This window comes from Culex quinquefasciatus, chromosome 3, assembly GCF_015732765.1.
Source record: "Culex quinquefasciatus strain JHB chromosome 3, VPISU_Cqui_1.0_pri_paternal, whole genome shotgun sequence".
In the NCBI taxonomy this organism is placed as follows: Eukaryota; Metazoa; Arthropoda; class Insecta; order Diptera; family Culicidae; genus Culex; species Culex quinquefasciatus.
This window is the reverse complement of record NC_051863.1, coordinates 80,957,882-80,971,071: the sequence shown is the minus strand read 5'-3', so window position 1 is coordinate 80,971,071 and position 13,190 is coordinate 80,957,882. Positions and strand designations below refer to the sequence as shown.

Below are 13,190 nucleotides of genomic sequence, written 5' to 3'. Positions count from 1 at the left end.
ATGGCTTAACTGCTAGTAAAAATCATGCAACTTTCGGAAAATATAAAAAAAATCTTATTATAACCAAATAATCAAAGTGTTTTGACAGTGACAATCTATGCTCCCTAACAATAAAATTGCTTTTAAATTTGTCTCAGTGACTATAAAGATGAAATGGTAAAAAATCATGCAGAAATATCTCAGTGACTATAAACTTGAAATGGAAAAAAAAATCATGCAGAAATAATGTTGTTCATGGGAAAAAACTAATTCCAGAACAAGTATTTTCTACTTGTGAATAAATAGATAACCATTGAATGTGCCTTAAAAATCTAATTTCTAGCGCTATCTTACTTGAAACACTACTTCATGAAATAAAAAATCAAAGTTTTAAAATATGTAAAGCAAGTTTTTGAAATATGGTTGCATTTCGGTAAATTTCATATGATACGAAGTTGATTTTTTAATGATTTTTCATGGTTCCATTTATGATATGATTTTAGTTATATGGTTATATGGCCTAATAAATTAATTAGATTAACACTCAAACGCTCGGGTAGTCATTTGACCCCTATTTTTTTTTCTTAGAAATCCCATAACTTTTGATAGAATTGACCAATTTGGATGCTTTTGGTTTCAAAAGATCCAGATTTGTCTATATTTTGTACTGCCAGATGGGGGACAAATGTGGTCCATTTTTACCGGAGATATTCCGGATTCTGTTGGGGTACCTCGGCCCTCCTATATGGGTATTTGGCCAATATAATAAAAACTTTTCAACTTTTCAAGGCATCATCCTAATACATCATCCTGCAAAAATAATTGAGTTGGTTAAGTCCTACGGGGCAGCGGAGCCGGTTCCAGTTGGGCAACAATTGACATCAGCTCAGTGAACCGTTTCCGGATAGAACCTGTTCCGGTGCCCGAAGGCATGTCATGTATCTATGCAGGATGATGTTTTAGGATGATTCCTTGAAGTTTTGCATAATTTCCGATTTTATTCTGTTGAAAAGTTTTTATTATATTGGCCAAATATCCATTTAGGAGGGCCGATGTACCCCAACAGAATCCGGAATATCTCCGGTAAAAATGGACCACATTTGTCCTCCGTCTGACAGTTGAAAATATAGACAAATCTGGATCTTTTGCACCCGCAAGCAAATTGGACTACTCTATCAAAAGTTATGAGATTTTCAAGAAAAAAAATAGGGGTCAAATGACTACCCGAGCGTTTGAGTGTTAAAATAATTTTCATAGTGTAAAAGTGGTTGAAATCAAATGATATTTTTTTCATATTTAACTCACTTACGCCCTTGGTAGCTCACGTGCTTCATAAATTTATAACTTCAAACAGTAATTCCTCAAACCTCTCTAGAACAATCCTTTTTGAAAAAAAATTATCAATTAAATTTTCATCCAATTTAGACAATGAAAACACAAATGTTAAAAAAAATCTCAATTTTGATCTTGGCCGGAAGAGGTAAATATCTGGGTGCTGAATAATGGTTCACAAAACGGCCTCAATTTTGAACTGTCAAAGTGGAGCAAATTTACTGTTTGCCTAACGTAGAGAGTATTGTTGTCGATCATTTAAAAATTGTTTTTATTTATTTATTTTTTATTTTTATTTTATTTTGTTTTTGCAAGAATGAAACCTGTGTGGCTTTCTAGAACTTAGAGTTGAAGTCAATGCGAAATCGACATTTTATGGACATTTTATGGAGTCGATCCTGTTGTACCCATCCAAAAGCTGTCTTTATTGTTTGATTCCGTTTGAAAACCTGGTTTAGTGGAATTCTTCTCTGTTTGTTGGATCAGTTTCGCTAGAATTAGTGATGTTTTTTCGTTGGATCAGAAAGAGCTGCAGGAATCCAAAATCTGCCAAAGAATTTATCTATCTTTCACTCCGCAGTTCTTCGTCACCCGTAAAAAAGAAAAATCTCTTCTAACCGATTGAAACGGGACAATTTTTTAGCAAAATTTCAAAAACTAGACAAAATAATAAACATACTACATACTATTTACCAGTAAAATAAAAGTCATGCTTGTGCTTTAACAATCTCTTACTTTTTAAAATATATAAACAAAGTGGGATCATTCGGAAATCACGTTACGCATTCTCTCTGTTCATCTCATGTAAATATCTTTTTTGCAATTCCGTCGTGAAACTACTTACTTTTCCTGTCATTCTTGAACGAAGAAATAGCCTACTTTTCTGTACCAAAAAAAGCAAAATCGAATAGCTACACTTTTCAAAATAAATGCTGAAAAGTTCTCTTTTTCAGCACTGAAATGGGTGCTGAAAAGTTGAACTTTTCAGCACTTGTTTCGAAAAGTAACACTTTTCAACATTTTTTTGATTTAAACGATTTATTGACAAAATATATGAAAATTAGACTTAAAATTTCACTCAATGGGTGTTTTTCGAAATTGCAAAAAATTGTTGTATGGAACTCGTTGCAAAACTTGATTTTTTCAGCACTCTTCGTATTTATCCAACTCGTTGAACCTCGTTGGATAAATGTACGACTCGTGCTGAAAAAATCCTCTTTTTGCAACTTGTTGCATAAACTACTATTTCAACTTGAAAATTTGATACGAAGTTGTTTTTAAATGGTTTTTCATGGTTTTATGATATTACTTTAGTTATATGGTATTCAGCCTAATAAATCAAATAGATTAAAATAATGTTGAGCATTTAAAAGTGGTTGAAATTCAACGATATTTTTTCATATATAACCCTCTTACGCCGTTGGTAGCTCACGTGCTTCATAAATTTATAACTTCAATCTGTAATTTCTCGAATACTTATAAATTCTTCTTACACAAACCTTTTTAAAAAATTTAATTATATCAGTTCAGTTTCCATCCAACATGTTCAAGGTAAAAAAAAGTCAAACAAATCTCAATGTTGATCTTGGCCGGAAGATGTATGATATAATGTATGATATAATGATATAACAAAAAAAAAAAAACATTAAAAAAGGTTGTCAAAAATAAAATAGTTTCTATTCATTCCATAACAGCGTGAGTTTTGTTGTCCAACATATAAGCAAACAATATTCCTAATGCATCAGAAATAAATATTATCTGAATTAAATCTTGACATGAAATTCACAGACAAGCTGATTTGTTAAAATGAACAATAGATGGAACTAAAAAAATCAAATCTCCAATTTTTTTTTTTTTGTATGATTTCAAAACATTGGTGCCAAAAAGGTAGGAAAATGTATACTTCTGCTTATATTTCGGGAATTCCCGGGAAATTTACAAATTTCCCGGGAAACGGGAAATATTTTTTTCCGGGAATTCCCGGGATTTTTTCCCGGGACGGGAAATTGGACGCTCTAATCTTTCGGAAAATATAAAAAAAATCTTATTTTTATGCTTTCTTTCAAACCATACCAAACCAAAAAAAATATTAGTATTTTTTGATGAGAAGTATAATTAATCAAAGTGTTTTGACAGTGACAATCTATGCTCCCTAACAATAAAATTGCTTTTAAATTTGTCCCAGTGACTATAAACTTGAAATGGAAAAAAATCATGCAGAAATAATATTGTTCATGGGAAAAAACTAATTCCAGAACAAGTATTTTCTACTTGTGAATAAATAGATAATCATTGAATGTGCCTTAAAAATCTAATTTCTAGCGCTATCTAACTACTTCATGAAATAAAAACTCAAAGTTTTAAAATATGAAAAGCAAGTTTTTGAAATATGGTTGCATTTGGGTAAATTTTATATGATACGAAGTTGATTCTTTAATGATTTTTCATGGTTCCATTTATGATATGATTTTAGTTATATGGTTATATGGCCTAATAAATTAATTAGATTAAAATAATTTTCATAGTGTAAAAGTGGTTGAAATCAAACGATATTTTTTTCATATTTAACTCACTTACGCCCTTGGTAGCTCACGTGCTTCATAAATTTATAACTTCAAACAGTAATTACTCAAACCTCTCTAGAACAACCCTTTTTGAAGAAAATATCAGTTAAATTTTCATCCAATTTAGACAATGAAAACACAAATGTTAAAAAAAAATCTCAATTTTGATCTTGGCCGGAAGAGGTAAATATCTGGGTGCTGAATAATGGTTCACAAAACGGCCTCAATTTTGAACTGTCAAAGTGGAACCAATTTACTGTTTGCCTAACGTAGAGAGTATTGTTATCGATCATTTAAAAATTGTTTTTATTTATTTATTTTTTATTTTTATTTATTTTATTTTTTTTGCAAGAATGAAGCATGTGTGGCTTTTTAGAACTTAGAGTTGAAGTCAATGCGAAATCGACATTTTATGGAGTCGATCCTGTTGTACCCATCCAAAAGCCATCTTTATTGTTTGAGTCCGTTTGAAAACCTGGTTTAGTGGAATTCTTCTCTGTTTGTTGGATCAGTTTCGCTAGAATTAGTGATGTTTTTTCGTTGGATCAGAAAGAGCTGCAGGAATCCAAAATCTGCCAAAAAATTTATCTATTTTTCACGCCGCAGTTCTTCGTCACCCGTAAAAAAGAAAAATCTCTACTAACCGATTGAAACGGGACAATTTTCTAGCAAAATTTCAAAAACTAGACAAAATAATAAACATACTACTGATTATATTTACCAGTAAAATAAAAGTCATGCTTGTGCTTTAACAATCTCTTACTTTGTACATGTAAACAAAGTGGGATCATACGGAAATTACGTTTCGCATTCTCTCTGTTCATCACCCATGTAAATATCTTTTTTTAATAGTGTAACAAAAAAAAAATCGCTAAAATTGGTTGTCGAACATAAAATAGTTAATAATCATTCCATAGTCGATATTCCTAGTTGTGAATGCTTCAAAAATAAATATTATCTGAATTAAACCTTGACATGAAATTTACAGACAAGCTGATTAGTTCAATATGAACAGTAGATTGAAATGAATAAAATCAAATCAAGCTCTTTTATTTTTAATTTGTGTATAATTTCAAAACATTGGGAATTTTTTCCCCGGGACGGTTAATTGGACGTTCTACTTTTTTTTAGTGTACGGTGTTATCTGTACGTATGATTTTTCTGTGACAAAAATTACTTTTTGGCGGGCATTCAGGGGCTGTTTCTGGTGGGCGTACTGAGCCCAAATCCCAAATATGAGCTTGATTGGACGTATCACGAGGTGTCGCTCCGCCCTTCAATTTTAAATGGGATTTAACCCATAAAAATATTTTTCCTTGCGCATGTTTTGGTATATATAACATTGAAGTTTTGAGCATCCTAGAGGCCTTCAAATTGATGTCCTGATTTTCGCTTCAATGAACAGAAACCATTCACTCATCGCCTATCCATTCGTCGCCTATTTCAACCCGCTAGCAATCATGTAGGAATGAGACTCGCAAGCAGCCAGCGAGTGGCCCGAACTGTTCACTCAGCGAACAAATACATCGTGAAAATATTTGCCTACTCCGTCGCTCGACGACACTCATACACTAACATGCTCAGCGAAGAGCCATTCTCACAAAATGCCAGTGCAGCAGTCTTGTCTTTTTGTCTTCACACCCTCAGTTTGCCATCAATTTGATTTTTTCTTAGTGGAAGTTTCTTTGAATGGTGTATATAATGTTATGAAATCAAAATAAATGCACAATTTAATTGAAAACATTGATTTTAGGCAACCCAAATCAATGAGTCTAACGCAGCGCATCAGAGAAAAATTGTTTTCAGTTCAGAGTGATCGGAAACGATAGGCCTGCCTGAGCCATTCGGAGACTAAGCCGATCAGAGAGAGAAGGAGAGTAGAAGAGAGAGTGTTCGGGAGCGAATGGTGTGAAAGTGACAAACGATAGAAATTCATCAGGGCAGTGTCGCGTCGCCTGCTATTTGTGCTCGCGAATGGAGTGGTTTATTTTGAGCAATCAGAACCCTTGCCGTTAACCACCGTGCCACGAGGGCCTCGATAGTTATTATTATCCCAAGTAAAAAGATTTTTTTTGCCGAGGATTTTTTTAAACCTATATTAAAACATGCTACCTTATACCTCATAATTCCACAACTTCATTGGTTCAACAGTTTGGTCCATTATGCAAAACTTGTTTGTGCCATTCAGTAAAATGCCGGTATCACGATTATATTTAGTTACCCATGCATCATCGCATTTTGCGATACCAGTTTGAATTGATTACTGTTGCTATAGGTATGATTTACATCATTCAACAGTTTGCAACTGAATTCACAATGGCACTGGAGATTAAAATTAATAAGTTCAGCATTATCTGGTGGTACCCCGCTAGAGCAATTATTTTAAATGCTGAGAGAAGCAGACCTGAGAAATACCACTTCTAAGTATCCTTAGTAAAATCGCTTCGGTTCGAGGAAAATGATTAAATTTTATTTATGTTCGCACTTTGGAAAAAAAATTGTTATTTTTAGTCTTCTTGAAGTTGACAAGTTATTTTCCTTCATAACTAATACTTATTAGCACATCCATGTTTACGACGTGAGAAGCTGAAGATTCTTGTTTACCCGAACCAATTAGAGAATCTCGATGTTTGTCCGAAAGGTTGGACGCCACTTTACCGCCACCGTCGCCACCACCAAGCAAACTAAACTCCCGGAAACGTTGGACAGTGTCGGTTCACGTTTGGCCACTGCAACCCCTGACTGTATACAGCCAGCAAGCAACTGTGTGTGAACGGAGAAAATATTTGCTTTTCAATTAGCTTCCCTTGGCCAAATCGTTCCGTACTGGACCAGAGGTAACCGCAGTGCTAAAGTAGCTGGACGTTGGGAATGTTTCTCTCTAGTGCTCACCTCCAGAAGGTTGTTTTTAAGTTGAGAGAAACATCCAAAAGCAAATAAATAAAATTAAGTGATTTTGTTTTTTTTTTACATTTATTGAATCCAATCAATTTTTGTTACTCATAACGAGCTTTTATAATACTTATAATATCAATCTATTAATCTCATTAAAGTGTATTTTCAATCACATCGATAAAAATATATAACTTTGCACGGTATAAATGACAAGATGACGGTCAGATTAAGCATCAGCAAATCCCTTCTCCACACCACAGCATCTTTTAATTGAAGTTAATCCTATTATCGGCAAAAGCAAACGCAGTAAAGCCAACATGAAAGGGCTCTCAGCGTTGAATACATAACTCGGGAAAATATTATGCAAATGACCCTGATTAAATCTTACTCATCACCATTATCGCCGACCGGCAGATTGCGTTTTTCTCTCTTTTTTTTTTTTGTTTGCCCTCTTCTGGTGTGGCGCTACAATCCCACCAGGGAAGAAGAGTCGCAACAGTTAAAATATGAACGAGTGGGCAAAAAAAGCGGCTTAGTCCTCACCAGGACCTCTTTCCCTGTCGTGTGCACCAGAAATGATCCTTTTACTAATGGCGTTGCGATCCTCACTCGGGACAGCGGTACTAGAACATAAAGTGAAAAGCGAACGATACGAATCCCAGGGAAAAAATCATCCTGCCCGCTTTTCTTTTTTTTTGCTGTGCCAAAGCATCCCATTTTGCCACCATTTACGCCCAGGGGAGATTCTGCATTTTCTACCGTGTTTCGGTGGGATTATCCGCCACTATGTTTGCCTTGTTAAAACAACCTCCAATCATGTTTGCCTAATGGATGATACGGAATTGATTAAATTTGCACGATAATCTGCCCGACGGGGTTTTGCAAACAGGTAGAAATGCTGCTTCACGTGGGATATTCCGGTAAGTGTACCTTTCGCACGTTATGGCATTTGGGCCGAGCCCACACGTCAAGTTTGCTTAACAATGTGCGCAAACAGTGCTTCGATACTCATAATAAGTGATGTTTCATTCGAACACGATGTTCAATGTTATGTCTCATTCAAGCACAATGGCGAACAGGCTTTGAAAAAAAATCTTTGAAAGTATGCACAAAATAAACGATTGGTTATAAAATGGTAGGTATATCTACTAAGTATTAAACAAATAACATATGTATAGAGACAGGGCGTACTGAGTTTATAATCCCAAGTATGAGCGAGATTTGTTGCTACTGGAGCTGGTTCATAGATTTCTATGTTTCATTCCCATTTTGAACAAATATTCTATATGCATATGATCGATTTAAAAAGGTGCATTCTGGAATTGCATCTTTTCTTAAGATTTGATTTTCCTTTTTTTTTGCATAAATTTTAAACCAATGACAAGTATGTACTCTCTGGAAAATGTTCAAATATGAACTTTAAAAGTCTAAATTGAGTTTAACTCAACATAAAAGAGGAAACAAAAAAAAATATACCATAGAAATTTACACATTTGTTTACTGTGTATAGTAGGTCAAATATTTGTCCGTACATCCATGTTCGGAATTTGTATAAAAAGACCAAAAATTCTTAAATGTGTATGCATTTTTCGACGCGGGAGCATGTTCTCTTTGAGACTCTGAAATTGAATTGACCAAATCTGCAACTAAAAAAAAAGTAAAATTATTTAATTCTAAAATCAAAATCATGGGCTTTAAATAGTTTATATTCAAATACATCAATAAAATTTTTTGACATAGTGGCGGGAGGCAGTTCGAAGCACATCGATGAGATATGAAACATTTTACAACATAATTTTCACTTTAAAACACTTAATTTATTGAAGTTGTATCGTATTCCCATTCTAGTTCTGTAGACAATTTCAGGCAAAAATTATCATTTCCTAACAAATCCATCGGAAAAATCCTATTCGATCCAGCCCGATATGTGGAAAAATGAATTAGTTAAGGGGCTACATACATGTACAAAATCACAAAGTTTCATATTACAGAAAATATATTGAATCCACTAAAGGTGATTTTCAATCAGTCCTGAAAGTTTCGTGAAGAATTATATTATTAAACTGAGTTAGAGACGATTGTAATCTCAACATTTTGCCGTTGCGCAAAGCGAACTGTCAAACTTTCAGAGCGTTTTTCTCGAAACACCGTGTTGATTTACGGGTGCCACGATATCTCGAGATCGGATGGACCAAATGAGCTGAAATTTGAGGTGAAGACTCTCAAGACATATTCCGTGTGCATGACGAAGCCCAATTTTCAAATGTTGCTTTAATAAATAATACAAAATCAAAAACTGACGATTTTTTATATGAAAAACACAAAAATATTTTTATCTTTTTTTTTAAATAAATGTTTTGAAAATCGGCCTTCATCATGCACACAGGACCGGTTTAACGAGTCTTCACAAAAATTTTGAGCCGATTTGGTCAAGACAGTGTTAAGATAAACTGTAAAAAAACATGGTAAAATTACATCTGAAAAGGGGTACATCTTTTATGTCAGAAAAAGCTTTAATTTTACCTCTAATAATGTGTAAACTTACATCTGGCAGACGCTACACACAAAAAAATATTTCCGAATGTTACATCATTTATGATGTAACACTTTTGCACGTCATTAAACATCTAAATTTAAATGCAATTTGATGTAAATTTGCGACAAATTATACGTAAAAACATGATTTTACATTTGATTCAACCGTTTACGTCGAATCTCAAGTCTACAGTATGTAAAAAAAGTATTTACACCCCTTGGGCACTATGCACATTTTGTGATGAAACATGTAACAAATTTAAAGTTTGACAGGAACCTAGTACTACGTTTTGTTCAGAAACTCATGCCAAACATTTTGCTACAAAAAGCTCATGAAAAGATGATTTCTATAAAAAGTTATATAACAAATACTATTACGAAAATAAAAAAGGTGCAAAAAAAGTTTGTACACCTTTCGAAAAATTAACATAAATAATGTTATTTGTTGACAAATCACCATAAATCCAGTTTCCCAACTCCAAATAAGCATCCTTGACTGATTAAAAAATAATTTGGATCAAATATAAAGTTTACTAACTACTTAGTATAAAAGTTTATATAACTCTGGAAATTCTATATAAAACTTATCTAAACTTAATTTTGCAAACTTTTAATTCAACTAAATGTCAATATATTATCATAGAATTGCTAAATAAACATTTTGGAGTGGGTATAACATCGTTTTGGGGGTATTAGTATCGATAGAATAGATTTTTCGTTGGAATTTCGTACCAACCCGGAATTACGTCGTCGGAAAATCCGCCGGCATCTGAACCGGTCCACAATTCACAAGTCAACCTATGTGGCATCACAAAGGGCATAAAATTTCCGATCTTTTGATACCCATACATCCAGGTTTTCTATAAAACCCACGTTTTTAAATACCTAAGCAAAAACGTTGTTATGGTTTCGTTTGAGCAACCTGCCAAAAATGTATGGAATTTCGTGATTTTTGTTCTCGTGGATCAAACTTACTTTTTGCCCAGGTATTTAAAAACGTAGGTTTTAAAGAAAACCTAGATGTATGGGTATCAAAAGATCGGAAATTTTATGCCCTTTACGATTCCACATAGGTTGGCTTGTGAATCGTGGATCGGTTCGGATGCCGGCGGATTTTCCTACGACGTAATTCCGGGTTGGTACGAAATTCCAACGAAAAATCTATTCTATCGATACTAATACCCCCAAAACGATGTTATACCCACTCCAAAATGTTTATTTAGCAATTCTATGATAATATATTGACATTAGGTTGAATTAAAAGTTTGCAAAATTAAGTTTAGATAAGTTTTATATAGAATTTCCAGAGTTATATAAACTTTTATACTAAGTAGTTAGTAAACTTTATATTTGATCCAAATTATTTTTTTAATCAGTCAAGGATGCCTATTTGGAGTTGGGAGACTGGATTTATGGTGATTTGTCAACAAATAACATTATTTATGTTAATTTTTCGAAAGGTGTACAAACTTTTTTTGCACCTTTATTTTTCGTAATAGTATTTGTTACATATATAAATTTTTATAGAAATCATCTTTTCATGAGCATTTTGTAGCAAAATGTTTGGCACGAGTTTCTGAACAAAACGTAGTACTAGGTTCCTGTCAAACTTTAAATTTTTTACATGTTTCATCACAAAATGTGCATAGTGTCCAAGGGGTGTAAATACTTTTTTTACATACTGTACATCAACTGAGTTTACATGTGATTCATTTTTTCCGTTTCGAGTAAATTCACATATTTTTTTCTGTGTAGGAAAAAATATCTGTAGGGGAGAGTGGGGAGACTTGATCCCCGGGGAGACTTGATCCCAAATCAGCCTCAAGATTAAATAATTGGGCTGGGATTTCGTACATAGTTTCCTTTAGTATAGTTGTACATAACTAACTGCAGTTTGAATCATTTTTCAAAAGTTTTGTAAACAAAAATTACCAGCTTTTGTAAACATGCTCAATTTTGGTCTAAAAAAGAAAATTTTAAGTTTTTAAATATTTTACATGCTAAACTTGTTATATTTTGAACACAAACGTACAGGTTTAATGTGAAATTGCTGTATCTTATCGAAAATTAAAAGTTTGGATGAATAAGGAACATTTTGCTTACGATTTCTTCAAAATGTTGAAAGGGGGATCAAATTACCCCCAACATTTTGAAAATGCCGGTTTAAAATATTTTTTTAAAATGCTTGGCATTATTCGAAGAGTTTATCTGATGAAATACCCTTATCAGCCAAACATAGTTGAATCTTTAAGCTTTCAATTCATGCAAAAAGATCATAGTTTTGTGAGAAATTGACAGAGTTATTTGCGATACAAAAAAGGGGATCAAGTCTCCCCACTCTCCCCTAATCCTAAAAAAATATCAAACCGGCGATAGTTATATCTGGCTTACTAAGTCCGCGCCCCAACCCGCACGGCCAACTCGCCGCCGACTATCGCCGGTTTGATATTTTTTTTTAGGATTACAGATATTCTTTCCTTGCGTCTGCCAGATATTAATTTACACATTATTAGGTAAAATCCAAGCTTTTTTTCTGACATAAAACCTCTTTTTAGATATAATTTTACCATGTTTTTTTTACTTTGTATCGTGGCACCCGTTTTTGAAACTGCTAACTTCAAATAACTATATCTCGGCAATAATACAACCAAATGTCTTCAATATTGTTTTGATAATAGATGAAAATGTATATTTTAATGCTCTGATAACAGCTTTTAAATAAAATAAGGTGTGTGCTTACACCAACCTCTGACTTTTTTGTCGTTTTACATGTATGTAGCCCTTTAATGGTCATGTGACAAAATGAGATATTTTTTGATCAAAATGTTAAGTAAAGTATAACAACAATAAAGTAAAATCCTAAAAAATCCGCCTGAGGGATAATATATTCGGCCAGAAATTGAGTTATTGTATTATTGTGTCATAGTATTGTTTCATGTCTATGAAAAAAAAACCTGACCTCATAATCTATCTTTAAGCCGTGCGCAACTAGAATTCCTCGTCATAACCTCCAATAGGACAGGCTACAGCGTAGTCGGGTTGCTTTTGAAGAGACTCCAACTCCGACATCGGCTTATTTTGGTGACTCTGACTTGACTCCTAAAACAACACCTATGCAAAGTAGGTTAAACTACTCAAATCTGATTTCTGCTGAATTTAAGGTAATTTTGGTAAAAAATAATGTTTTTCCTTTAGGAACGCTATTGCATTAAGTATATAAAACGCAAACTGAAATCAACATTAGACAATCGCGTTTCCCATCCATAAGTCAACGCTAATCCATGATTAAAACGTGCATATTTAGCCAAATTTAATCATACTGCGTCAGTTCTAGTTCCAGTGCCAATCGTACCCCAAAAAGTACGACCTAGCGCTAACCGGATTCGCAGTACAAATTACGACGAATTTAGCATTCAAATTTGCCCGAATCAATTTGCTCGTGCAGGGCATCGACGTCGTCGTCGTCGTTGTGCTGCTTTTAGCGAAATGGAGCTCAACGCAAAGGAGAGAGAGAAAAGCTGCACCATCAGCCAAAAATTGATGAAACGTGAAATGTATAGACAAAACAGAAGAAGTATCAGCAGAGTCTCCGGAGAGTGCGAGAATGAAGGACCCTTTCCACCAGCGCCGCATGGTCACAGGGAGAGCTTCGCCAACAAAAAAAAATACAAATTATCTTCACTTCACTTGTCTTTTTCTGTGCACGGATAACGCATTCTCCAGTTGTTTTGCTTTTGGCTCTTGGCCTTTGGGTTGGTTGGACTCGAGTTGAGTGCTCGCTCGTGAGCCAGAGACAACACTCTCGGTGAAATATTCTAATTTCGTATTCATCAAAGTGAAAGCTGCATGCAATTCGCTCTCTCGTCGGGGCAGCCGAAAAGCTTT

General features: G+C 34.0%; 1 protein-coding gene across 1 annotated transcript in view; it reads left to right on the top strand.

Moving 5' to 3' along the window:
* LOC6043584 (protein eva-1) overlaps positions 1–13,190 on the top strand; it is a 346,252-nt gene that overhangs the window by 231,162 nt on the left and 101,900 nt on the right. The window lies entirely within an intron of this gene.